At 46.2% G+C, this 25,890-nt stretch overlaps 1 pseudogene across 1 annotated transcript; it reads right to left on the bottom strand.

Moving 5' to 3' along the window:
• Positions 1-5,493: 5,493 nt before the first annotated feature.
• On the bottom strand, positions 5,494-12,441 carry LOC144340621 (uncharacterized; annotated as a pseudogene). Its single transcript, XR_013416874.1, has 3 exons — positions 12,243-12,441; positions 9,818-10,207; positions 5,494-6,653 (listed from the first exon to the last, which is right to left on the bottom strand). The product of XR_013416874.1 is annotated as an uncharacterized LOC144340621 (transcript).
• Positions 12,442-25,890: the final 13,449 nt, after the last annotated feature.

Here is a 25,890-nt window from a genome sequence, read left to right on the forward strand (position 1 = left end):
GTCTGGTTTTTCTTGCTTGGTTCAAAACCCAATACAGATTGAAGGAAAGATCCGAGAGCCTGCCATTGCAAGCCTAAAGAAGAGAAGACTGAAGGATAAAAGTTCACACCTATGAATGATTTTTATAAAGACAGTGCAGAGCAGTTCATCACTTGAGATTCAGCCCAAAAGAGATAAAAAGTGAGTGATCATGGAGTCAGGAAACCTGAGTTTACCCTCAGCGCCCCCACCCCTCCCTGCCACTTACCATTAAGGAGGTTTGGGGACAATTTATTTATCTTCTCTGAACTTCAGTCTTTGCATTTCTAAGACAGGACGGTTTTCCCACCTCACAGACGTGATGTGAAGATCAAAACAAACCACATATATGACAGCAGCGCAAAGTGCCCCACAAATACCTCATAAGTCTCAGGTCGGGTCCCCCATCCCTTGGTAAGCTCTTCCAGGATCTGCACAGGCTGAACGAGATCCCTTCTCTGGGCTCTGCCCCAAAGCGTTCCTTTATTATAGCACTTAGCATGTTGCACTGTAATTGCTAGTTTTCTCGTCCTTGAGGGCAAGAACTACATCATTCACTTCTGTTAGTCTGCTGTCTCTGTTCCCAAAAGAATTCCCAGCACATACTAGACAGTTACTAAAGGAATCCTAGGCCAGGTGTGGTGGCTCACACCTGTAATCCCAGCACTCTGGGAGGCTGAGGTGGGTGGATCACAAGGTCAGGAGTTCGAGACCAGCCTGGCCAACATAGTGAAACCCCGTCTCTACTAAAAATACAAAAATTAGCCAGGTGTGGTGGCACACGTATGTAGTCCCAGCTACTCAGGAGGCTGAGGCAGGAGAATTGCTTGAGCCCGGGAGGTGGAGGTTGCGGTGAGCTGAGACCACACCATTGCACTCCAGCCTGGGTGACAGAGTGAAACTCTGTCTCAAAAAAAAAAAAAAAAAAAAAAAAGAATCCTGATTTCTTTGTGCTTACCAAGAAGATCAAAACAGAATAAATAGCACCAAAAGAAAGCATACATTTATTCATTTATTCCAAAATGTGTATTTCATCCCATCTAAGATGACATTGAATGTAAGTGCACCATTACTTATGCCCCACTAAGGAAGAAAGAGTGCTACCGACTGGTGCATGATGTGCTATCAAGTGTAAGACACATTTCCATTTTTAAACATTTCTTGTTTTTTTTTTTTTTTTTTCAGACAGTGTCTCATGATGTTGCCCAGGCAGGTCTCTAACTCCTAGCTCTGGGCAATCCTCCTACCTTGTCCTCCAAAAGTGCTGGGATTACAGGCCTGAACCACTGCATCCAGTGGACATCTCCATTTTATTTTTATTTTTTTGAGACAGCATCTCACTCTGTCACCTAGGCTGGGGTGCAGTGGCGTGATCTTGGCTCACTGCAACCGCTGCCTCCCAGGTTCAAGTGATTCTCTTGCCTCAGCCTCCCAAGTAGCTGGGATTACAGGTGTGCACCAACACACCTGGCTAATTTTTAGTAAAGACGGGGTTTCACTGTGTTGGCCAGACTGGTCTCAAACTCCTGACCTCAAGTGATCCACCCGCCTCAGCCTCCCAAAATGCTGGGGTTACAGGCGTGAGCCACCGTGCCCAGCTGACATCTCCATTTTAGATTATGATCCAATGGGGGAGATGCGCATCGTAGACTCAATGAAGCACATGATCATTAAATACCTACTCTATCTCATATATTGTCCTCAAAACCCCTATTCTCAAGGAACTGACATTCTAGTGGAAGGAGACAGACATAAAACAAATAAGTTAATACGTAAATAAGCATAAGTTCAGCTTGTCATCAGCTCCATAAAGAAAATAAATATGGTAATCTCTAGAGACCGAAGTGAGGGGTTTGTTTTAGATAAATCACAAGAAAGGTCCTGAATAGACCTGAAAAATGGCTACGTGTTTTCTAAGGTATCAAACAATACCTCGCTAAGGGAGAGTGCTGAATCACTGTTGCTTCACCAAACATTCTTGTTTAGAAAGACAGGGGACTGGACCAGAATGTGCATTCACAGACATTTTCAATGAGAGGTGACACTCCCCAAAAGGCATAAATCCTGTTCAGGCACACTCTAGAGGGGTGTGCTTGCTTGCCTGGTGTCCTCAATCAGAACATATACAAGTTGGGTTCAGCTGGACCTGGTATGACTCCTTGATGACACTGAAGAGGTCCTTTAAACACCAGACTTTAGAAAGAGAAAAGGAGGATTAGCTGAGTGGGGCTGATGAACTGTATGCATTTACCAAAGGCGTGGAATGCACAGACACGTGTGACAACGTACAAGTGTCGTCTGAGTATGAACGTATTATGGTTTGGGAGTCAACTACCAAATCTTGTAGTTCAGGGTCCCAGGAATGGTTAGAAAGGTATTTCCCTTATTCGTTGAGGCTTCTTTTTTTTTTTTTTTTTTCCTTCTGGGTGTTTCTGCAGCATCTTCTTCTTGTCTTTTCCGTCTTCAATACTCTCCAGAGACCGGATCCTCATGTATATCTCTCTGGGCCCTCAAATGCCAAAACCATACTCTCCTTCCCGGTAGCACCCCGAGGGGGTGGCCTCGTTCTGGAGAAAGCTACATGGCAAGTTGAAGGAGACTGACTGGGTAAAGCCCCCGTGCCGCTGGCACAACTGCTGCCACAAAGGGACATGCGTGTCTTGGGAATAATTAGTAGAGGCCAGTTGCTACTGACTTTAAGGATGTTCCTTATGCCTTGATCCTATGTACAACTCTGGAATCTGGAGAGCAGCAAAAAAGACTGAGATTGAATTTCCCTCTAATCTGACAGGAGTAGAAATTAACGTTTTCTTTCTTTTTTCTTTTTGAGGCAGGGTCTCTCTCTGTTGCCCAAGCTGGAGGGCAATGACATGATCACAGCTCACTGCTGCCTCGACCTCCTGGGCTCAAGCAATCCTCTCACCTCAGCCTCCCAAGTAGCTGGGACTACAGACATACACTACCATGTCTGGCAAATTTTTAATTTTTTTTGTAGAGACTAGGTCTCACTGTGTTGCCCAGGCTGGTCTTGAACTCCAGGCCTCAAGCAATCATCCTGCCTCAGCCTCCCAAAGTGTTGGGATTACAGGCGTGAGCCACTGTGCCTAGCCTTTTATTCTTTTTTTTTTTTTTCCTTTTCTTTTCTTTTGTTTTTCTTTCTTTCTTTTTTTTTTTTTTTTTTTTTTTTGAGACAAGACCTTGCTCTGCCACCCAGACTGGAGTACAGTGGCACAGTCATGGCTCACTGCAGCCTCTACCTCCTGGGCTCAGGTGAGCCTCTTGCCTTAGCCTCCCAAGTATCTGAGCCTACAGGGATGCACTGCCACACTCAGATAATTTTTTTGATTTTTAATAGAGATAAGGTCTCACCATGTTGCCCAGGCTGGTATAGATCTTCTGAGCTCAAGTGATCTTCCCATCTCGGTCTGCCAAAGTGCTGGGATTACAGGTGTGTCATCCTGCCTGGCCAGAAATTAACTTGATTGAAAGAAAAGAAAAGCTTTTGGTATGCTAGCATTTTTGCATGCATGCTTTTGCATGCTAAAGTTTCTATGCCATTTACAGAGATTTCATGGTCTCTTCAGTTGCTCTAAGTTGTCTCTGAGGTTCAGAAACTCAAGTACACAGACTTCTCAGCTAGAATTTGTAGCTCTAGCAATTCCTTTGTTTATTGCACAAACCTAGCATGTACCGAGACCAAAAATTCTGCCCCCTTGAAGACCAAGGCAGACTCTGGAATTCCTTGTGCTTGCTAATGCCCTGTGACGGATGCCCAGCCCCAAACCCCAGCCTGAACTGCAGGAGGAGGATTTTATAGAGACACATTGGACTTTTCCTGCCTGTGTATTAACTAAGAGACTCTTCTGTCACTCTTTTTTCCTGCAATAAACTGATATTCATGCCGGTATCTCTAATCACAAAATTCTCCCTTGGCCACTTGCTGCCTCCATGGGGGCAGAAACGGGAGATCATTTTATTATTCTTCCACTCACCACTATGTGTAGCTCCCACATCCTTAAAACCGTGAGCACTGTGTCTTCCCAGATGTGTCTATGGAGGTATTCTCAGAAGTCTGCATGTTCCAGACAATGTTTATGTGTCATATCAGTTAGGATCCCATTCAGCTGGAATCACAAGCAGCTCACCTCACTGAGTTCCAGCACACTGCTCATCTCATACCCGAAATGTCCAGGAGAAGCAGCCCGGGGCTCAGTATTGCCATCAGGCACCCAAGTGATTTCTTCTCTCTGCTCCACTCTCAGCTTGAAGCCTTCACCCTGCTGTGAGTCTCCCCCTGGCCTCAGCATGGCTTGCTGCGCCCCAGGTCTCATATCTGCATTCCAGGCAGAAAGAGGAATGAAGGGGGAAGGGACACCATCCCTAGGAGCTTATGCCTATATTGCATTGGCCAGAGCTGTATGTCCTCAGCGCACCAGCTGCAAGGGGGACGGAGAACCTGGGTATTTGGGAAATTGGTTTTTTTCAGCTAAGCATATTACCATCACCCCCAAAACTCAGGTTCTCCAAGTATGAGGGAAGGGGAGACTGGAGCTGTTTCTGTCACGTTTGCCTTCAGGTGATAATCTTGAAAATCCCCATCATATAAGCATTTCCTGGACTCTATTGATGACCAATATAAAACCAACATAAAGCTAATAGAAATGATTAGTCTTTACAATTGTCACAGCCTAACAAGAGTAGAATGAGAACTGTCTTAAAATGCAAATGGTGCATTTGCATTAAGTAAGGGCCCAATAATCCCACAGCTAAATGAGAGACTGAACGTCTTGAGAGAGCTTGTACAGAGAAGATCCATGAAAGAAGGAAAACATCACGTGGCAAATGAGATTTGAGAAACTAGGCTGTAGCAATCGGTACCATATTAATGTTGGAGAGAAGAATTCTTCAGTAAAGAAATATCGTGCATTACTTTAAACTACTGCTGTTATTTCTAACGTTATTGGAACAGTAGAGCTATAAGCTCTACAAGAGTTTATACTTCATTTTCTGTTTCATATATATTTACTTTTAAGCCAACATGGCGAGTTCTCAAGAAATCTCTTTTCCAGCTGGGCATGGTGGCCCACGCCTATAATCCCAGCTCTTCGGGAGGCCAAGGCGGGTGGATCATCTGAGGTCAGGAGTTCAAGATCAGCCTGGGCAACATGGTGAAACTCCGTCTCTACTAAAAATACAAAAATTAGCCGGGCGTGGTGGTGCACGCCTGTAATCCCAGCTACTCAGAGGCTGAGGAAGCAGAATCACTTGAACCCAGGAGGTGGAGGTTGCAGTGAGCCGAGATTGCACCACCGGACTCCAGCCTGGGCGACAGAGTGAGAATCTGTCTCGAAAATATATATATGTCTTTTCCTTTAAAGGGGTTTATCACATAATTCTGAGAAACATCAGTTTAATATTTATTTAATCAATCCAATTTTTTCACTTTAATATTTTAATTTATTGTTCTGTGTTTCTGACTCTGTATCATAATAGTACAATTCCATTATTTAACACTGGCGGTGATACTGCTCATAGTTATCAGTAGTGAGCAAACAATAATCAACTGTCTTCAAATATCTTTGATTCTTTGGTTTTTGTGCTGAACTCCTCACAGAGCTGTTGTATCCAATGCCCCAGCCTTGTCTGTGCTCTTAGCCATCATTCATAGGTGCGTGAATATGGTGCATTTGCATTAAGTAAGGACAAATCTCTTCTTTCAGGCAGGACTTTTCTCTTAGTCAGAGGTTAGGTCTGGACTTTGTGTCCTCATTTCACACCGCAATTGATTAAGAAGACACTCGTTTATTTGCTACGGTGGCCAGTCCCAGAGAGGTGCTCATAGATATTTTCTGAATGACCAGTTGACTACAACCTGTAAATGTGACCCTTTGGCCTGCGCGGTAGGAGAATGCAGGTATAGTCCTCTTAAGAGATAAGTCGTATCCTTCAGCTTACAGGTAGACTGAAATAGACAGACTGGGAGACACAGAGTGTTGAGCTCATGCTAGGCACTTAATAAATATTTTGTTAAGGCCGAGCGCGATGGCTCACGCTTGTAATCCTAGCACTTTGGGAGGTCAAGGCGGGTGGATCACCTGAGGTCAAGAGTTCGAGACCAGCCTGGCCAACACGGTGAAACCCCTGTCTCTACTATAAATACAAAAATTAGCCAGGCGTGGTGGCATGTGCCTGTAATCCCAGCTACTCCCGAGGTTTTTTTTGTTATTGTTAAATGAATGAATGTAGAGATATGACCCAGACAAAAACAGATAAAATTTGCTTTATTGATTTGATCAGACTTAATGAATATCTCTTATATCTGAGCTGTGTGTAATTCCTCGAAACCTGGCAGATAGGTAAAGCCGATTGTCCGGAAGAAGTAAACAAGGCCAGGCAGAATTAGGAGACACTCAGAGCAGATGGGCATCCTTCTGGGTGTCCTCCACATGCTATTCCAGGGGCCAGCTGCCTTCCTCATGTGGTGGTCCCAGGGCTCCAGACTGGGGCGGAGAAGGGGAGGCCTGAGGACACATCGCACTGCATGGTCTTGCAGAGGCGGACAAAGGGTCTGCTTTTTCTAGAACCAACTGTAGTCACTGCTGGGGTCCTCTTTATGGTGTACTCTAGTCCATGACCTGGGGATGATAAATAACCCTAGTGGATGGATTTAATGGAGGCAGGAAACACTCTTTCTAGGGAGGAAGAAAATGGTTTGTTTTTAAGACTCTGTTCTTCTCTGAACCCTGGTGGTTTATAATTTATCACTGCTGCCCAGCCTGTTTCCCCGGCTCTGGGAGTCTGCTAGATATCACTGTTTTCTTCAGATCCTGACACTGATGACTAGAGATTAATACTTTCCAAAAATGTGGACATCATTTAGAGGGGAAGAAAAGCCTTTTTTTGTTTGTTTTTTAGATGGAGTCTCGCTCTGTTGCCCAGGCTGGAGTGCAATGGCACCATCTCAGCTCACTGCAACCTCTGCCTCCTGGGTTCAAGCAATTCTCTGCCTCAGCCTCCTGAGTAGCTGGGATTACAGGCACCTACCACCATGGCTGGCTAATTTTTTTGCAGTTTTAGTAGAGATGGAGTTTCACCATCTTGGCCAGGCTGGTCTTGAAGTCCCAACCCCGTGATGCACCCACCTCGGCCTCCCAAAGTGCTGGGATTACAGGCGTGAGCCATCGCACCCTGCCAAAAACAGCCTTAAAAAAAAAAAAAAAAAAAAAAAAAACTTAAACCATTGAAGTTTAAACAAAAACGCATTTTGATAAATGGAACTTGGGAGGAATAGTAATATAGTTCTTTTTTTTTTTTTTTTTTTTTTTTTTTTTTTTTTTTTTTTGAGACGGAGTCTCACTCTGTTGCCCAGGCGGGAGTGCAGTGGCCAGATCTCAGCTCACTGCAAGCTCCGCCTCCCGGGTTAACGCCATTCTCCTGCCTCAGCCTCCCGAGTAGCTGGGACTACAGGCGCCCGCCGCCTCGCCCAGCTAGTTTTTTGTATTTTTTAGTAGAGACGGAGTTTCACCGGGTTAGCCAGGATGGTCTCGATCTCCTGACCTCGTGATCCGCCCGTCTCGGCCTCCCAAAGTGCTGGGATTACAGGCTTGAGCCACCGCGCCCGGCCTATAGTTCTTATTTTTAAAACTTTTTGAGTTAAAGGTTTAAAAGTCAAAAATTTAGCATGTTTGGGAGCACAGACTTTCCTCTTACTTCCCACACCCTCAGCCTTTTGAGCCATCTCTTGTTTTCAGTCTCTACACGAAATTAAGAAGGTGCTAACGCTAGTGACCTCTCTGGGCCAATGCCTGGTTTGGAGGAAGGAAAGCATCTTTCGTTCTAGAGCAAGAGTGACCGACTTTTCATGGTGATCCACATGATCAGAAATCCAATTTTTTAGGACAACAGCGAAGTCCAGAAAGTCCTCCCTCTACTGGTGAATATGAACATGACTCATGCCTGAGTCAGGTACATGTGGACGCTTTCATTCCATTTTCCTCTTGTCAGCATCCTTCAGAATGCTCTAGTTTCATGGTGTCATTTTAGCAGAATTAATGTGAACACCTCAAATGTATCACGCGTTACTTTCGGCTTTACTCACACTTACAAACTGACCCAAAGCTGTGGATTTGCATCTTGGACTGGGGTCAGCGCACAATGGCATCAATGACCGGCAAGAATTAACGAGGCTTTAATGACCTGCCCACGTTGACTAATCCTGCAAGCCGCCACTTGTTAAAATTTCAATATGCACTTAATCCTTAGGTCAGGATGGCCAAAAAGGACCAGCCCTGCTCCCTCAAGCAGCAGGTCAGAAGCAGAAAGCTTGGGTTTTAGATCAAATGTCAGCGAGAAGAAGCCACAATGTGGGGTCCCCCAGATGACCTCCTTTTCTTTCTGATCAGACTGACCAAAAATCACAGATTGCCTTGACCATTCTGTGACCCAGCCAGCTGCAAGTTTTCCCCAGCAGGCTTGAACTCAAACCAGGGCCTTGAACACTCCCAGGCACTAGCAAAGATATCTAGGTTGTTGCCCAAAACATTGAAAGAAACTGGCTCCAGCCCTGAGTCAAATTCCCTAAACCCTCATATAACCTCCATCCCCTGACCCCCTTGCTACAGACATGCCGAGGCAGAACAGCCCTTTTCCCTCCCTGCCGGCAGGGAGGATTGCTGCAGCCCTCTGTAAGTTCCCCTAATAGATGCTTTCAACTGATCACCCTGACATCTGAGCTTCTTTCTTTGGAATCCCAATTGGCCCCATCTCTGGAGGGTTTGGGCCTCTCCCTGGGGGAATTCCCCTGCTGCTGCTTTTGTGATGATTCCAGCTGCGAGTTTGGTGAGATGAAACACGCAGGGCTGGCGTGGAATTCTTTTGTCTCCTCTCCTAGAAACAACAGGGACCCTCAGAGACAGAAAAATACCCAGAGCTCCTCTTTGAGAGCTGGTACAAACTGTCTCTTTGGTATAGAGTAGTGGCGGCTCATAAAAACCCACTCGATTTTGGTTTTAAAAAAATCTTCTGGCCGGGCGCGGTGGCTCAAGCCTGTAATCCCAGCACTTTGGGAGGCCGAGACGGGCGGATCACGAGGTCAGGAGATCGAGACCATCCTGGCTAACACAGTGAAACCCCGTCTCTACTAAAAATACAAAAAATTAGCCGGGCGTGGTGGCGGCGCCTGTAGTCCCAGCTACTTGGGAGGCTGAGGCAGGAGAATGGCGGGAACCCGGGAGGCGGAGCTTGCAGTGAGCCGAGATGGCGCCACTGCACTCCAGCCTGGGCGACAGAGCGAGACTCCGCCTCAAAAAAAAAAAAAAAAAAATCTTCTGCAGAACTTCAGAGTGGGTAGTAATTAACACAAGAATGTGCAATTTCCGATACGAGTGGACCACCCAGAAGGTTTCAAATTCATCCACTCCTGTGGTCCCCAGTTCCTTGTTTTCTTAGGAAAATTTCCTCTTTTACATCCATCTGTACCTAACGGTTCATGCTTTGCTCTGACTCCCACTGTGTCTTACCATGTTTGTGTTCTTATGTTTCTCACTCTCAGCCTCTCTTCCCTTTCTCTCCTTCCTGTCTCTCACAGCTTCCTCTGTCCCCGGTGCCTTCTGCATCTTTTGTGCCAGGTGCTCTTTTCCTTTCTCTCCACTTCTGAGCCTTTGCAGAGCTCTCTCTGTGTTGGCTTCCTCACACCTGACGATTTCTTGGGCCTCTGTACCTCAGCTCTCCGTGCCCGCCCCTCATCCTCAAATGGCTTTGTTCCTGTGATGCCCTGAATATTCCCAGAACAAATACTCACCACAATGAAGCCCAGTCCAACAGAGTGCAACAGTAACCGTGGTTGCAGTTAGGGATATGAGGATAATTCCTATGGGTGTCAGGAGCCTGGTAGGTTTCACTGCTGTGACTGAAGTAGTTCGCAGAAGGTGAATGTCACCAAGTTTAGTGATTTCATCTTCTGTGGTCCAAGAGCCTGCAGTGACGGAGTGCTCGGTGGTCCCTGGGTCTGCAGTGACGGAGTCCTCGGTGGTCCCTGGGTCTGCAGTGACGGAGTCCTCGGTGGTCCCTGGGTCTGCAGTGATGTGGTCCTCAGTGGTCCTTCCATCTGCAGTTACATCATTTTCTCTTATTCTTGAGTCTTTAGGGCTGGTCTCTGGGTGCTTAGTGGAAATGCTTTGACTTAGTCCTACTAAAAAGTAGTTCCATTGAATATGAATTGTTGATGGCCTATCCTCATCTGCTCTGCTCAGTATTTTCATAACTATCCTCACATCCAAATGACACATCTCCTCAGGTAATGTGGTGAGATTTATTCGAGTTAGGGATCATTTGGCATTTTTGGTTCAATTCCGGTAAAACATATTCCACAAAGAATCCTCCTGCACTACAATATGGATTATCTTTGCTGAGCCACGCCCTTCAAAGGCCTGCTCACCCAGCTTTGACTCTGTCTTTTCCAGGTCTGGTCTCTTTCCATGGGACACTAAACCTGACTCTTTCTCGAGCTCACTCCTCTCTGAGTTGGTGTTTCAGCAACTGGGGTATTCTGGCTCCATGTTCATAGGTGTCTCCTCTCATCCAGTTGTGCCTGGGGTTCTGGCAAACCAATGAGGCAGAAGTTGTGATTCATGTTAGAGATTACACTCCGGTCATGCTTGGTGTTTGATTAAAAATGAGACAGCTGGCCGGGCGCTCCATCTCAAAAAAGAAAAAAAAAAAAAAGAATGAGACAGCTTCTGGGTCAGATCTGGGGCTAACGTGGTAGGCTTGGAGGCAAGGAAGATTCAAGGTGGTATGGGGGGGGTTTAGGGGAGGAGTCATGAGGGGTGTGGGTGTGATCTAGTTGGACTGAGGGCAACACTGAGTCGGGTACAAGTACAAAGAAGAGATGAGTCCTCTTCATCTCCAGCCCTCACTGCCACAGGCAGTCTTCAGAACTTGGGAGTATTTATTCTTAGGAATACATGTAGCCTACATGGCATAAATTTTGAAATTTTGGGACTCTGCCCAAATCTAGTCATCTCTCCCTACTGCTGATGCTCCACATTTTTCTAACAGGGTTCAAGTCTTCCTTCCTTTCTTCCTTCCTTTGTTGCTTCCTTCCTTTCCCTCTCCCTCTCTTTCTTTTTTTCTCTTTTTTTTTTTTCTTGAGACGGAGTCTCCCTCTGTCTTCCAGGCTGGAGTGCAATAGTGTGATCTCCACTCACTGCAACCTCCACCTCCCGGGTTCAAGTGATTCTCCTGCCTCAGTTTCTCAAGTAGCTGGGATTACAGGTGCACGCCACCAGACCCCACTACGTTTTGTATTTTTAGTAGAAACTGGGTTTCATCATGCTGGCCAGGATGGCTTCAAACACCTGACCTCAGATGATCCACCCGCCTCAGCCTCCCAAAGTGCTGAGATTACAGGCATGAGACACTGCACCTGTTACTTTTTTTTTTTCTTTTTTTTGTTCTCTCTTTTTTTTTTTTTTTTTTTTTGAGACGAAGTCTTGCTCTGTGGCCCAGGCTGGAGTGCAGAGGCGTGATCTCACTCGCTGCAAGCTCCGCCTCCTGGGTTCACGCCATTCTCCTGCCTCTGTCTCCTGAGTAGCTGGGACTACAGGTGCTCACAACCACACCCGGCTAATTTTTTGTATTTTTAGTAGAGACAGGGTTTCACCGTGTTAGCCAGGATGGTCTTGATCTCCTGACCTTGTGATCCACCCGCCTCTGCCTTCCAAAGCGCTGGGACACAGGCGTGAGCAACCGCGCCTGGCCTTTTTTTTTTTTTTTTTTTGGATACAGGGTCTTGTTCTGGTTCAGGCTAGAGTTCAGTAGCGCAAACATGGCTCAATGCAGCCTTGACCTCCTGGCCTCAAGTGATCCTCCCACCTCAGCCTCCCGAGTAGACAAGACTATAGGCATGGACTACCATGCCTGGCTGATTTGTTTGGTTTTTGTAGAGATGGTGTCTCACCATGTTACCCAGGCTTGTCTCAAACTCCTGGACTCAAGGGATCCCACTCCTTCCCAGCCTCCCAAAGTGCTAAGTGCTGGCATTACAGGAGTGCCAAATCTTCTCAAGGAAAGTTGAAACAAAGAAACTGAAATAAAATGCACAAGATCAAAAGCAGAACATTTCCTTAAAAGGGGATCTGAGAAAGACGCTGGGGTCCCTGCTTCCCTGTGGCAGGTGATTGAAGGCAGATAGCAGGGTCCAGAGCTTCCCGAGGTTCACTCACCTATTCCTTACCTTAGCTCAGGACTGGCCCTGTCTGAGTCCCAAGAGGTTCCTTCTCCAGGAACCCTGACTCCATCTCTCCAGGCCCTGGAAACTTTTGCATCCTTCTTACCAAAATTAACTCCCCCACCCCGTTCTGAACACCTCAGGAGAAGCTGGAGCAGCAGAAGGAGGGATGTAGCTGGGCATTTTCTTCTCATCTCAAGAGAATCCACACAGCGCTAGCCAGGACAACTTTTCCTCCCTCCTTCTCTCAACCTTCTTCCACCCTGCCCTTCTCCTTCGGCGCACAGTGGCTGTGGGTTTATATGTGCTTTGCCGAGGGAAGCCAGGGCTCCAGGTCTTACTTCTTGGAGGGAGGAGCAGCTTCTCGATGACCCCCTGTCACTCAAAGGAGTGGTCGGGCCGGGCAGAAGAGGCTGTCACGAGGGGGACAGGGGCTCTCAGCTTTGGACCGGAGCCTGAAGTCGAGCAGTCACAGGGGATCAAGCCTGTCAGTGTGAGTGCGCTGCTTTCTGATGTGGAGCCTAGTTGAAAACAATCCTCCACCTGGTGTTTCAGTGCTCAGGGAGGGCCTCGGCCTTCCTTCCCACAGGTGGCCACAGTAAAGTCAGGATGACCAAGGAGGGCATAGGCCAGGCCTGCCTGGGGGATGATGCTTGGCAAGAGGAGAGCTGGGTGTCAGAAGGTAGAGGACATTTGGTAAGGACCAAGAGGAGGTCCCCCAACAGAAGGAGAGGAACACTCATAAGGGGGCTATAAACACCCAATCTCTCTCTCTCTTAAAGCCCCGCTCTTTGCTCAATCATCCACCCAAATCCTCTTCCTTGGCTTCTCTCCAGCCCACAGATCTCTCTCCTTGCTCCCCCTATTCGAGTGCCCTCACCCCAGGGAGCTTTCTCAATTACGGCATGTATTAGTCTGTTTTCACACTGCTAATAAAGACATACCCAAGACTCGGAAGAAAAGAGGTTTAATTGGACTTAACAGTTCCACATGGCTGGGGAGGCCTCAGAATCATGGAGGGAGGCAAAAGGCACTTCTTACGTGGTGGCGGCAACAGAAAATAAGAAGCAAAAGCGGAAACCCCTGATAAACCTATCAGATCTCATGAGACTTATTCACTATCATGAGAATAGCAAGGGAAAGACTGGCCCCCACGATTCAATTACCTCCCCCTGGGTCCCTCCCACAACACAAGAGGAATTCTGGGAGCTACAATTCAAGTTGAGATTTGGATGGGGACACAGACAAGCCATTTCACTGCACAAAATTAGTCCGTTTGTGGTGAGGTCAGGCCTGAATGAGAATACCCACATCTTTTCCTTCTTCTCTGACCCTCATCCCTGCCTCGCCCGCCCACTCTTTAGAAGATTATTGTTGGTTCCCATCTTCATTCAGAGGTGTCTCTCACCATTTGTGGGGGCCTCTCTCTTTCCCAGTGTCCTTCTAACTAAAAGAGGAGTGTGAAATTGCAGGTGGGCCAGGAACTGTCCCCCTCTTACAAGGCCGCTGATTTCCTGAAAATCAATTTAATGAGTAGCTAATTTACCAAATTTAATTGATTATGTTAACTACTAGTATTATTTGAATGTATTAAATATTTTCTTCCTCTCTTCCTACCTTCCTTCCTTCCTCTCTCTCTCTCTCTCTTTGTTTTTGACAGAGTCTTGCTGTATTGCCCATGTTGGAGTGCAGTGGTGCTATCATGGGTCACTGCAGCCTTGATCTCCCAGGCTCAAGTGATCCTTCCACCTCAGCCTCCTGAGTAGCTGGGACTATACGCGTGCACCGCCACGCCCAGCTGATTGTTTTTTCATTTTTAGTAAAGACAGGGTCTCACTATGTTGCCCAGGCTGGCCTCAAACTCCTGAGCTGAAGAGATCCTCCCTCGTCAGCCTCCCAAAGTGCTGGGATTACAGGTGTGAGCCACTTCGCCCAGCAACATTTTCAAACATAATATTTAAACACATTCAAAAGTATTTGTATATATTTAGTGTAACTCATGAATAGATTTCAAAAGAGTATAGTAAGGAAAATATGTGATTTTTTAAGTCAAGAGGTATAATTTGCATATGATAAAATTCACCCTTTTTCATGTACAAGTCAATAGAATTATTTTGGTTTGGTTTGGTTTTAGAATTTTTAAAACTTCATTTTGAGATAATTTTAGACTTACAGAGAATTACAAAAGTAGTTATAGAGTTCCCATATATTTTTCCCCTAGCTTTTCCTCATGTCAATATCTCATATAGTACAATTATATTTATAGAAACTGAGAAATTATATATACAATTGTAGAAGCTAAGAAGTTATTGTTGGTAAAATACTTTGTTGTTGTTGTTGTTGCTGCTGCTGCCCAGGCTGGAGTGCAATGGCATGACCTCAGCTCACAGCAACCTCCACCTCCCAGGTTTAAGTAATTCTACTACCTCAGCCTTCTGAGTAGCTGGGATTACAGGTGTGTAATCCTAATGGTGATAGATTAGATTCCTTCTACATTTATTAATTGAAATTCTTCTGTAAGAAAAAGTTGTGCCCTTTCCCCATTTTATTTATTCAACTATTTGTTTTTATCAGTATGGATTCATAAATGTTTATTTTGTTCTGTGAGTTATGATCCAATACTATCGCTATTTATTTTGTTGCTTAAACTTTGGCCACTGGGAGCTCTTTCAGATGGGCTCCAGTGCTGTTTTAATATCCTCCATCCTCTTTTTGTTTTGTTTCATTTTTGAGACAAGACTTCACTGTGCTTCCTAGGCTGAATTACGGTGGCACCATCATACAGCCTGAGACTCCTGGGTTCAAGGGATCCTCCTGCCTCAGCCTCCTACAAGTAGCTAGGACTACAGGCGTGCACCAGCCCACCCAGCTGATATCTCCATTGCTATTTTGTTTTGTTTTTTGAGACAGGGTCTCATCCTGTTGCCCATGCTATAGTTCAGTGGTACAATATTGGCTCACTGTAATCTCTGTATCCTGAACTCAACTAATCCTCCCATCACAGCCTTCCAAGTAGCTGGGACAACAGGTGTGTGCCACCACACCCAGCTAATTTTTTTTTTTTTTTTTTTTGTAGAGACAAAGTTTTGTCATATTGCTCAGGCTGGTCTTAAATTTCTGGGCTCAAGCAATCCACTTGCCTTGGCCTCCCAGAGTGCTAGTATTACAGGCTCAAGCCACTGTGCCCAGCCTTTCCATCCGTGTGTGTGTGTGTGTGTGAGATGGAGTTTCGCTCTTGTTGCCTAGGCTGGAGCGCAATGGTGCAATCTCAGCTCACTGCAACCTCTGCTTCCCGGGTGCAAGCCTCAGCCTCCCAAGTAGCTGGAATTACAGGCACGCGCTACCATGCCCAACTAATTTTGTATTATTTTAGTAGAGATAGGTTTCTCCATGTCGGTCAGGCTGGTCTCCAACTCACAAACCTCAGGTGATCCCCCTGCCTGGGTCTCCCAAAGTGTTGGGATTACAGGTGTGAGCCACTGCGCCCGGCCCTCTCCATCCCTTTTAAAAACACTTTCTTGCGTTCTGGTATTACAAGATGCTTCATGCTCATTTTGCATTTCCTCCATCCGGGCCTTGGAATCAACTATTTCTCCACAGAGCTCTGGCTCTTCTTTGTATTAGAGAATAATATTTAGAAACCAAGATTTGGGTACTAGGTGTGCTCATTCATAATGGGTGTCACTGCTTCTTGCCCCCACGGAAGTTAGAGCTAGGAAATGTATGTATGTATACTAACTCATGCATAAACACATGTCTATATTTATTTCTGTAATTATCTGTCTGCGTATATAGGTTGAATCCCTTATCTGAAATGCTTGAGACCATAAGTGTTTTGGATTTTCGATTTCTTGGATTTCAAAATATTTGTATATACACAATGAGATATCTTGGGGATGAGACCCAAGTCTAAACATGAAATTTATTTATGTTTTATGTATACCTTATACATGTAGCCTGAAGGTAGCTTTATGCAATGTTTTAAATAATTTTGTGCATGAAACAAAGTTCGTGTATGTTGACTTGTGGTGTCATGTTGGTGCTCAGAAAGGTTTGGACTTTGAAGCATTTTGGATTTCAGATGAGCGTTGCTCAACCTGTGTGTTAAACACAAGTGTGGGTGCATTTTGACACCTCCAGTTTTAATCCAGCAGTGTGGGGTTCATTCTAGTCTTTCCCTTTTCTTTATTTGTAACTCCTTTCTCTGACATGGCTATGAATACCTATAAAAATATTTTTTACTTATTTTTTCAACCTTAATAAACAAACTGGTTTCAGAACTGCTAATTCATACCCTTGCCAGAAACACATTTACCAACTACAGTACAGTACAGTTTTTCTGTATTATTATTATTCTTTTTGTCTTTAGCTTTATGGTCAAAACACAGTTTTTCTTTTTTAAATTTGAGACAGGGTCTTGCTCTCTTACCCTGTCTTGAGTGCAGTGGCACTGCAGCCTTGATCTCCTGGACTCAAGCTATCCTCCCATCTCGGCCTCCTGAGCAGCTAGGACTACAGGCACACCATCATGCCCAGTTAATTTTTAAATCTTTTGTAGAGGCGGGGGTCTTGCTGTGTTGCCCAGGCTGATCTCAAACTCCTGCATTCAAACAAGCCTCCTGCCTTGGCCTCCCAAAGTGCTAGGATTATAGGCATGAGCCACCATGCCTGACTCAAAACACAGTTTTTCAAAGTTACTTAGGCCAGCTCCTTCTTCTCCATCCCCTTCACTATGTTTACAAATGAGTCATTTGTAAGAGTCTGCATTCCATCTTTCCCTCCACATCCTGGTTGATTTGCTGAATTTCCATACCTTAAAAATCACTTTTTGTAGTGTACAGTTCTATGGATTTTGATAAATGATAGAGTCACATATTCGGCATACTGAATCCCTTCATCCTCCTCCATCTCCCACAGTGCTGTTCCTTTAGAACCAACCCTTTTCTCAACCCCCAAGCCCTGGCAACGTGGATCTTGTTTCTTTCCCTATAATTTTGTCATTTTCAGAATGTCATATGAAGGGAATCATATAGTCTGTAGCCTTATAGTTTTGGATATAATTTATATATTATTCATAAGAATACTATTTGCAATTATTCATCAGAGTCAAGAAAAATTTTTTTCTTGCACGTATTTTTGAATAAAGTCTTTCATGTGAAAATTATTATAAATAAATACGTTTATCTTGAGTATTTTCTTAACTAGAAAACATGCTATAAATGAAGAAGACATTCCCCAGTCTCCCTCTGTCCCCCAGCCTGCAGCCTCCAGCCGGAGGGAATCACATTGAATATGATTTAAAGAAAATTTAAAAATTCAAAGAATTAGTCATTTGATGAATTAGTTTTAAGAAAATTGCCCAGATAGAGCTTGTTAGATAAAGACCTCCCTGAAACAGGACTTTTAACAAAAGTCACCATAAATTCTGAGTTGGGGATTTTTAAAAAAGTGCTAGGCAGAAATCTCTTGAAATCCATATTTCTTCTCCTTTTTTTTTTTTTTTTTAAACAGGGTCTCACTCTGTTACCTAAGCTGGAGTGCAGTGGCACAATCACAACTCACTGAAGCCTTGACCCCAGGGGTTCAAGTTATCCTCTCACCTCAGCTGGGACTACAGGTGTGCACCACCACACCTGGCTAATCTTTTTAACTTTTTGTAGAGACAGGACCTCACTCTGTTGCCCAGGCTGGTCTCAAACTCCTGGGCTCCAGCAATTTTCCCACCTTGGCCTCCCAAAGTGTTAGGATTACAGGCATGGGCTACCGTGCCCAGCCTCCACTTCTTTTCTTCATTTCCATTTCCATGTTTTGTGGTCTTAGATTTGTCTATTTGCTTCTTTCTTTGCTGGGACATTACAACACCCTTGTTGGTTTCCAGCCTCTATTTTCTACTCACTCAGCTGATTGAAGTGTTCTTATTTGGGAAAAAATTGTGTCCCACTACACCTTAAAGTGATCTGTTGGCTTTGTGCTGTTAAAGGATGAAATCTGGCCTCCTTGGGGTGGCGTTCAAAGGCACGCATTAGCCCTCAGCCCCAGCTCCCTCTGCTGTGCTCTCCAGCCCCATGGGTCTTCTGACCTTCGCTGGCCGTGCCACGCCTGGTCTTGTACAAGCTGTTCGTTTGCCTGGCGTTTCCTCTTCTGCTCCTCGTAAATGCCTGCTAACTCCTCAAAATCCAAATGTCACCTTCTATGTGAGTCAGCCTCTCCTCCCCTCATCAAGTTAGGTGTTTCCTCCTGTGGTGCTTCCATTTGTACTACTTGACGCGTTGGCCTGTAATTTATGTGTCTCCCTCACCCGACTGTGACCTACAGGGTCATCCTTGTTGCCCCAGCTCCTTGAGACCTCATGCCAAGCAGGTGTCCAGTAAATATGGTGAATAAATGAATGAAAAAATGAGTGCAAAAATGGTAATTATTTTACGAAAAAGGTCTGGGGGCTCTTAAAGCTGAAGAGGAGACAATGGATACACGATAAAAACCTTCAAGATATTATTTTAAAACCCTAATGTAAAAATAAAAATTAAAAAACCCTAATGTATATTTTTTATTCCCATTGAGGTAAAATTTACAAAAAGTGAAATGCACAGATCTTAAGAATTCAGTTAGTGGAGTTTTCTCATTTTGTTTTGTTTTTTTGAGACAGGGTCTCACTCTGTTGCCCAGGTTGGAGTGCGGTGGCACCATCATGGCTCACTACAGCCTCAACCTCCTGGGCTCAAACTATCCTCCCGCCTCAGCCTCCCAAGTAGCTAGAACTACAGGTGCACACTACTACACCCCACTAATATGTGTATTTTTTGTAGAGATGAGGTCTTGCCAATTTGACCAGGCTGGCCTCAAACTCTTGGGCTGAAGCAATCCTTTCACCTCAGCCTCCCAAAGTGCTGGAATTACAAGCGTCAGCCACCACACCCAGCTGTTAGCTGAGTTTTGACAAATGTATTTACCTGTGTAACCAAGAGACCAGTTGTTACAGAAAACATTCCTATCACCCAGAAAGTGCCCCTTCCTAAAAATCCTCACCCTCATAGGAGATTTGATCTCCGCCACCACAGATTAGTTTTGCCTATTCTTGAATTTCATGCAAATAAATTGTACAGAAAATACTCTCTTGCATCTGTTAAAAACAGATTTTGTTGTTGTTGTTGTGTTTTTTGTTTGTTTTGTTTTGGAGACAGAGTCTTTCTCTGTCGCCCAGGCTGGAGTGCAGTAGCGCAGTCTCTGCTCACTGCAACCTCCGCTTCCCAGGTTCAAGCAATTATCCCACCTCAGCCTCCCGAGTAGCTGAAACTACAGGCATGTGCCACCACACCTGGCTAATTTTTGTATTTTTAATAGAGATGGGGTTTTGCCATGTTGGCAGGGCTTATCTTGAACTCCTGACCTCAGGTGATCCACCCACCTCAGCCTCCCAAAATGCTAAGATTACAGGCATCATGAGCCACCGCACCCAGCCCAAAAACAGTTTTGTTCATCATATTGTAAAATGTTCTTAGAGAAACAGTTTGGTCCTGTTAAGGCTCTCCCAAAGACCCAGGAGAATCCCAGAAGCTGAAGAGACTTAGCACAGGGTGAAGCTGATAAAGCAGAGGCGAGTGATTCACAAGGAGGAAGAATCAGTGGGGTGTGTGTGTGAGCAAGTTGCACCAGAAGCCTGGGCGGGACCAGGCCTAAGCATGGTGCTGACACTCGCATGTGTGCCATCTGAGGCCTGGTTTTGTGGGGGCTGCTGAGGATCTAGACTGTAGCAGGGCAAGCCAGTCCTGCCCTTGCAGAAACTGGGAGTACATTCTCCCTGCCCAGGACAGCTGCTGGGCTGGGAGCCCACAGGAGAGAAATGAAGGGGTGGCCTGCCCCTCCACACCTGTGGGCATTTCTCGTTAGGTGGAACGAGAGACTTGAGAAAAGAAATGAGACACAGAGACAAAGTATAGAGAAAGAAAAGGTGGGCCCGGGGACTGGCGCTCGGCATACAGAGGACCCACGCCACACCGGTCTCTGAGTTCCCTCAGGATTTATTTATTTATTTATTTATTTATTTATTTATTTATTTATTTATTTTTGAGACGGAGTCTCGCTCTGTAGCCCAGGCTGGAGTGCAGTGGCCGGACCTCAGCTCACTGCAAGCTCCGCCTCCCGGGTTCACGCCATTCTCCGGCCTCAGCCTCCCGAGTAGCTGGGACTACAGGCGCCCGCCACCTCGCCCGGCTAGTTTTTTGTATTTCTTAGTAGAGACGGGGTTTCACCGTGTTAGCCAGGATGGTCTCGATCTCCTGACCTCGTGATCCACCCGTCTCGGCCTCCCAAAGTGCTGGGATTACAGGCTTGAGCCACTGCGCCCGGCCCCTCAGGATTTATTGATCATTATCTTTACCATCTTAGAAAAAGGGAAGTGGCAGGATAATAGGATCATGGTAGGGAGAAGGTCAGCAGTAAGACATATGAATAAAGATCTCTGTGGCATAAGTTTAAGGAAAAGTGCTGTGCCTTGATATGCATATGCAAACATCTCCATAAACATTTTTAGTGCATAAAGAGCAGCATTGCGCTAGCAAGTCCCGCCTTTCGCCCTAAGGCGGTTTTCTCCTTTCTCAGTAAACAGAACATACAATTGGGTTTTACACCGAGATGTTCCATTGCCCAGGGACGGGCAGGAGACAGATGCTTTTCTCTATCTCAACTGCCAAGAGGCCTTCTTTCCTCTTGTACTGGTCCTCCTCAGCACAGACCCTTCACGGGTGTCAGGCTGGGGGACGATCAGGTCTTTCCCTTCCCACGAGGCCATATTTCAGACTATCACATGGGGAGAAACCTTGGACAACACCTAGCTTTCCTAGGCAGAGGTCCCTGTGACTTTTGGCAGTGTACTTGTCCCTGGGTACTTGAGATTAAGGGAATGGTGATGACTTTTAACCAGCAAGCTGCCTTCAGGCACTTGTTTAACAAAGCACACCCTGCACAGCCCAAAATCCTTTAAACCTTGAGTCACCACAGCACATGTCTCTTGCAAGGACAAGGTTGGGGGTAGGGTCACAGATTAACAGCATCTCAAACACAGAACAAAATGGAGTCTCTTATGTCTACTTCTTTCTATATAGACACAGTAACAGGCTGATCTTTCTTCTTTTCCCCACAAGAAAGGTGGCAACTCACACCTAAAGCCCAGAGCAGACATGAGTGGCCAGGAAAAGTGGTCATGTCTAGGGTGGCCCCAAAAGCAAGCTCTTTCCTACCTCACAACATGAAAACAGGATCACTTTCCTCCAGTTCATGTTCTAGGCTCACACACAGGCTGTTTTCCTGCCATGCAACACGCATCTGTAAAGACCAGCACCTGCCTTCCCCCATGTCTCCTGACTCCATTCTTCCATCAGCCCAGAGGCCTCAGGGAGTAGGGAAGGAGTGGGGAAGAAAATGGGACAGATGTGAGGTCTCTGGATTTCATGCTAGGGATTTGACAACTGGGAGTATAAATGAAAGAGTGTCTTCATGAAAAAGGAAACCTGTCGTCACAGCAATATACAAGCACACACCCACAGTCTGGCTGTCACATAGAGCAGGTGCACTCATTTAAACATTCAGCCCCAGCGATAGCCTCCTGTTTCAGGTCTGGGAGAACTTAGCAGAAGGGAGGAGTGTCAGGGGCTGGAGCAGAGCTGGGAGGAGCAGCCCTGGGGGCAAGCGAGGAAAACGGAGAACCCTGGTCCCCCCCACCCTGAGGATGGTGAAGTGCCTGCCTTTAGGGACACTGTGTCTCCTCATCAGCTCCATGCCTGAGGGAGAACACTGGTCTCTAAAATCCATTTCAGTCTCACTTGACCCATCTTGGACTCCATGGTATCCTTGAGGGCATGGACCAAGGTTTGGGATGTGAAGATCTTCGGTGAAGAGGTTTCTTAGGCACAGAGAGTTTCTCTAGAAAACAAAAGGATGGATCGTTCAGAGTTACGCCCCTTGTCCAGTGCTCTCCCATCCCATGTATTCCCCACTCCCCACCCGGCCTCCCCGGCCTCTGTACTTCCTTTGGCCCCTTCTGTCCTCATCAGTTTCCTCTGAACGTGTACCAGCTTTTCTAGCCCTCTCTCTTGCTGGTTCTCACCTGGTGTCTGTCTTGCTTTGTGCCTCTCCTGATTTCTCATTCCCTATTAGCCACACAATGACCCTACTCTCTCTACCCTGCTTCCCTCCTCAGTTCCCTGCACTCCCTCCCTCAGAAAAAGGATTTCCTACACATCAGGCACTCACGAAATAAAACAGACCTGTGAAGAGAATCACAGCCATTGCAACCAAGGCCAGAGTGACTAGGACGACTTCCCACAGCCTCAGCTGTCCATTAGACCTTCCCTCATTCCCTGGAGGGGCTGCACTTGTGCTGGTGACACTGGAGGTTGCGGTTGTTGTGTTAGTTCCACTGAAAGGTATAGTGGACCCAAGGCAGGGGGGTTGTAGTGATTTCACTGGGAGGTGTGGTTGGTCCAGGAGGGGTAGTCACAGTAATTCCACTGGCAGGTGTGGTTGGTCCGGGGGCATGGTCATGGTGATTCTGCTGGATAATGTGGTTGATCCTGGAGGGGTGGTCACGGTGATTCCACTGGAAGGTGGGGTTGATCTAGCGGGGATGGCCGTGGTGATTTCACTGGAAGTTACAGCTGGTTAAGAAAGGGTGGCTGGTTGGCTCCATCGGAAATTTGGTTTTGTTCGCCGCTGCGGCTACTATGAGTAATACTGATGCTAATAATAATGGCTGTCATTTAAGAATGCTCACTATATTCCAGGCACTGTGCTAAGTGCCACATATAAATTAGTGCTCAAATCCTTACAATACATCCTTCAGATAGAAACTAATATTACCCCCATTTTATAGATAGGTAAACTGAGGTTTAGAGAAGTTAAGCAGCTAGTTCCAGGTCAGACAGTTAGTAGGTAGTGGAACAAGGATTTAAATCAAGGCAGTCTGACCCCAGAGCCAGCCCCTAAAGCCCTTAATCCATGCACTATTCCACATCCCAGGTATGGGGGAGTTACAAGACCAAGGTTTACAAGGGATGCTGTTATTCCTTCAACTATTCGTGATACTCTCTGACTAAAGAATGTAAGAGAAAAGTTGAAGGCCCATCATCCTCCTCTCCCAACAGTATTGTGCCCTTCCTCTAGGGGGCAGATAATCAAGGGGAATCGGTTTGGGAGGGGACCATGATGTGCATTTTTACTACATCGGGTAATTCTTCTGAACACAAAAGCTTGGGGCCGGGTGCAATGGCTCACACCTGTAATCCTAGCATTTTGGGAGGTCAAGGCAGGAGGATCACTTGAGGCCAGGAGTTCGAGACCAGCCTGGCCAACATGGTGAAACCCCATCTCTACTACAAATACAAAAAAATTAGCCAAGCATGGTAGTGCACGCCTGTAATCCCAGCTACTCAGGAGGTTGAGGCATGAGAATCGCTTGAGCCGGGGAGGTGGAGGTTGCAATGAGCTGAGAGCATGCCACTGCACTCCAGCCTGGACGATGGAGCAAAACTCTGTCTAAAAAGAAAAAGTTTGGGAGCCACTAGTTTAAGGGACCCCAGATGGCCTTGACACGTGGACTAGTAAAGAACCAATCACGTGTAGCTTGAAGATATAAGATCTTCTGGGATTTGGGGAAGGGGCTCAGCTTCCTTGTTGGATCAGTTAGAGTTAAGCTGAGACTGGGCTTCTTTCCCTGTCATGCCTATTTTCTACCCTGTCTGATTTTCCATCCCATTAACAACCAAGCGCTTGGCCTCCCAGATCCCTATAGACCCTCTCCTCATCAATGGTCTTGTTCTCTCCCTGGATGTAGGTGCTGCCCTTTACCCTCCACATGTGTTCTTGCCTTGGCGTTGTCTGGACTAACATAAGGATTGCCAATTTAGATTTGAGGGAAGAATTCCAAAACCGTGTGTCGATGCCTTAGGTTAGGGTCAGAGCCAAGAGAGAAACAAGTGAGAAGTTGAGATGAAAAGCTGGCCTGTGGAGAGGGAATAGACTGGTTTTGTGTTGTTCAGGGGCATAAAACACAGGAGTCAAAGTCATGCTGGGGCAGATTCTAGAGAGAAGTAAATCTGTGTGAGTGTGGAACAGCAATGTCTCATGAAGTGCTTAATTAGAGGCTAGTTGACTGCTGTCAGAGACGCTGGAAATAGATTCCTGCCTACTATGGGTGGTCAGACACTAATTCAAGTTCCCTTCCAACGCTAATGCGCCTCTATCTGGGAATGATACATTATAGAAGAAATAGGTCCATCTTCAGGGCAGAAGAGTTGCCACTGAGAACAGAACGGAGGACAGATGCTGGGTTGCATTGGAGAGAAAAAAGCAAAATAATCATCCCTCCTCCCTTGATGAGAATGGGAGCAACGAGGACAGAGTGTGCATCCCAGAAGTTGTCAACACTTTTCCCAAACTCTACTCAAACTCCAAGATTATTCTCTTTTAAAGAAAATCACTCACCATTTCCTAAAAGTAGAAGGAAGTGAAACAGCGAGCATGCAAGGGAAAATGATTTTCTCTTCCTTTTGAGATAGTTGGCCTGTGTGAGGCTGGAAGGGAGGGCTCCTCCCTTAGTCCCGATGGGATGAAGCCTTAGAAGGGAAAGGCAGGAAATGAGAATCTTGAGGGTGGAGTCTCAAGGTGGAGATCTGAGGGCTGGACTACTAGGAATTCGGATCTCCAAAGAATAGGTCCTCAATCTGAAGAGAAGCACCGATAAGGGGTCCTGGGCTGCAGGGGAGGCTGGATGTCTGGTCTTTGAGGTTCCCTCACAGAATGCCACCTCTTCTTTTTCTCTTTCAAAGAAGGGCTGTAAGCCGGGTACAGTGGCTCATACCTGTAATCCCAGAACTTTGGGAGGCCAAGATAGGCAGATCACGAGGTCAAGAGTTCGAGACCAGCCTGGCCAACATAGTGAAACCCCGTCACTACTAAAAATACAAAAATTAGCTAAGTGTGGTGGCACTTGCCTGTAGTCCCAATTGCTTGGGAGGCTGAGGCGGGAGAATCGCTTGAACCCGGGAGGCAGAGGTTGCAGTGAGCTGAGACCACGCCATTGCACTCCAGCCTGGGCAACAGAGTGAGACTCCATCTAAAAAAAAAAAAAAGAAGAAGAAGAAGAAGGCCTTTAAAGCATCATCTGGGTGGGCAAGTTCTGGACATGTAGCCTGTTGTTCTTCCAGCTGTGAGCAGTGGCAGAATCCCCAAGCTTTGAGAGGAGGGTATAGCAGCCAGAAGGTAGGTGAGGATGGAGGATGACTTAGTCCCATTAGGAAGGGCCTGGGGAGGGGGAAGTGGAATAGTTCAAGGGGATCAAGGCTGTCAAAGTGGAGGGGATCCACCCTCTGAGGCAGGGATAGGGCAGAAAACCTGCTCTAGCTGAAGGCCTCCTTTCCTGGAGAAGAAGTCCTGAGAACCCAGGATAGCTGGGCACAAGCAGGCGTGTGAGAAGGAAGCCCCTGCAAACAGAGCTTAGCAGGTAGGACACCGGAAGTGAGATCCCTGTGAATGGGCACTGGAGACTGGACCTCTGGGCATTGCTGAGTGAGTAGTAAGCCTGCAAAGCGTACCTTGAATGAGGTGGGGAAGAGAGACCTGGGGGAGGGAAATAGACTCTGGGGTCTCTG

Source organism: Macaca mulatta, chromosome 4 (genome assembly GCF_049350105.2).
Source record: "Macaca mulatta isolate MMU2019108-1 chromosome 4, T2T-MMU8v2.0, whole genome shotgun sequence".
Lineage (NCBI taxonomy): Eukaryota > Metazoa > Chordata > Mammalia > Primates > Cercopithecidae > Macaca > Macaca mulatta.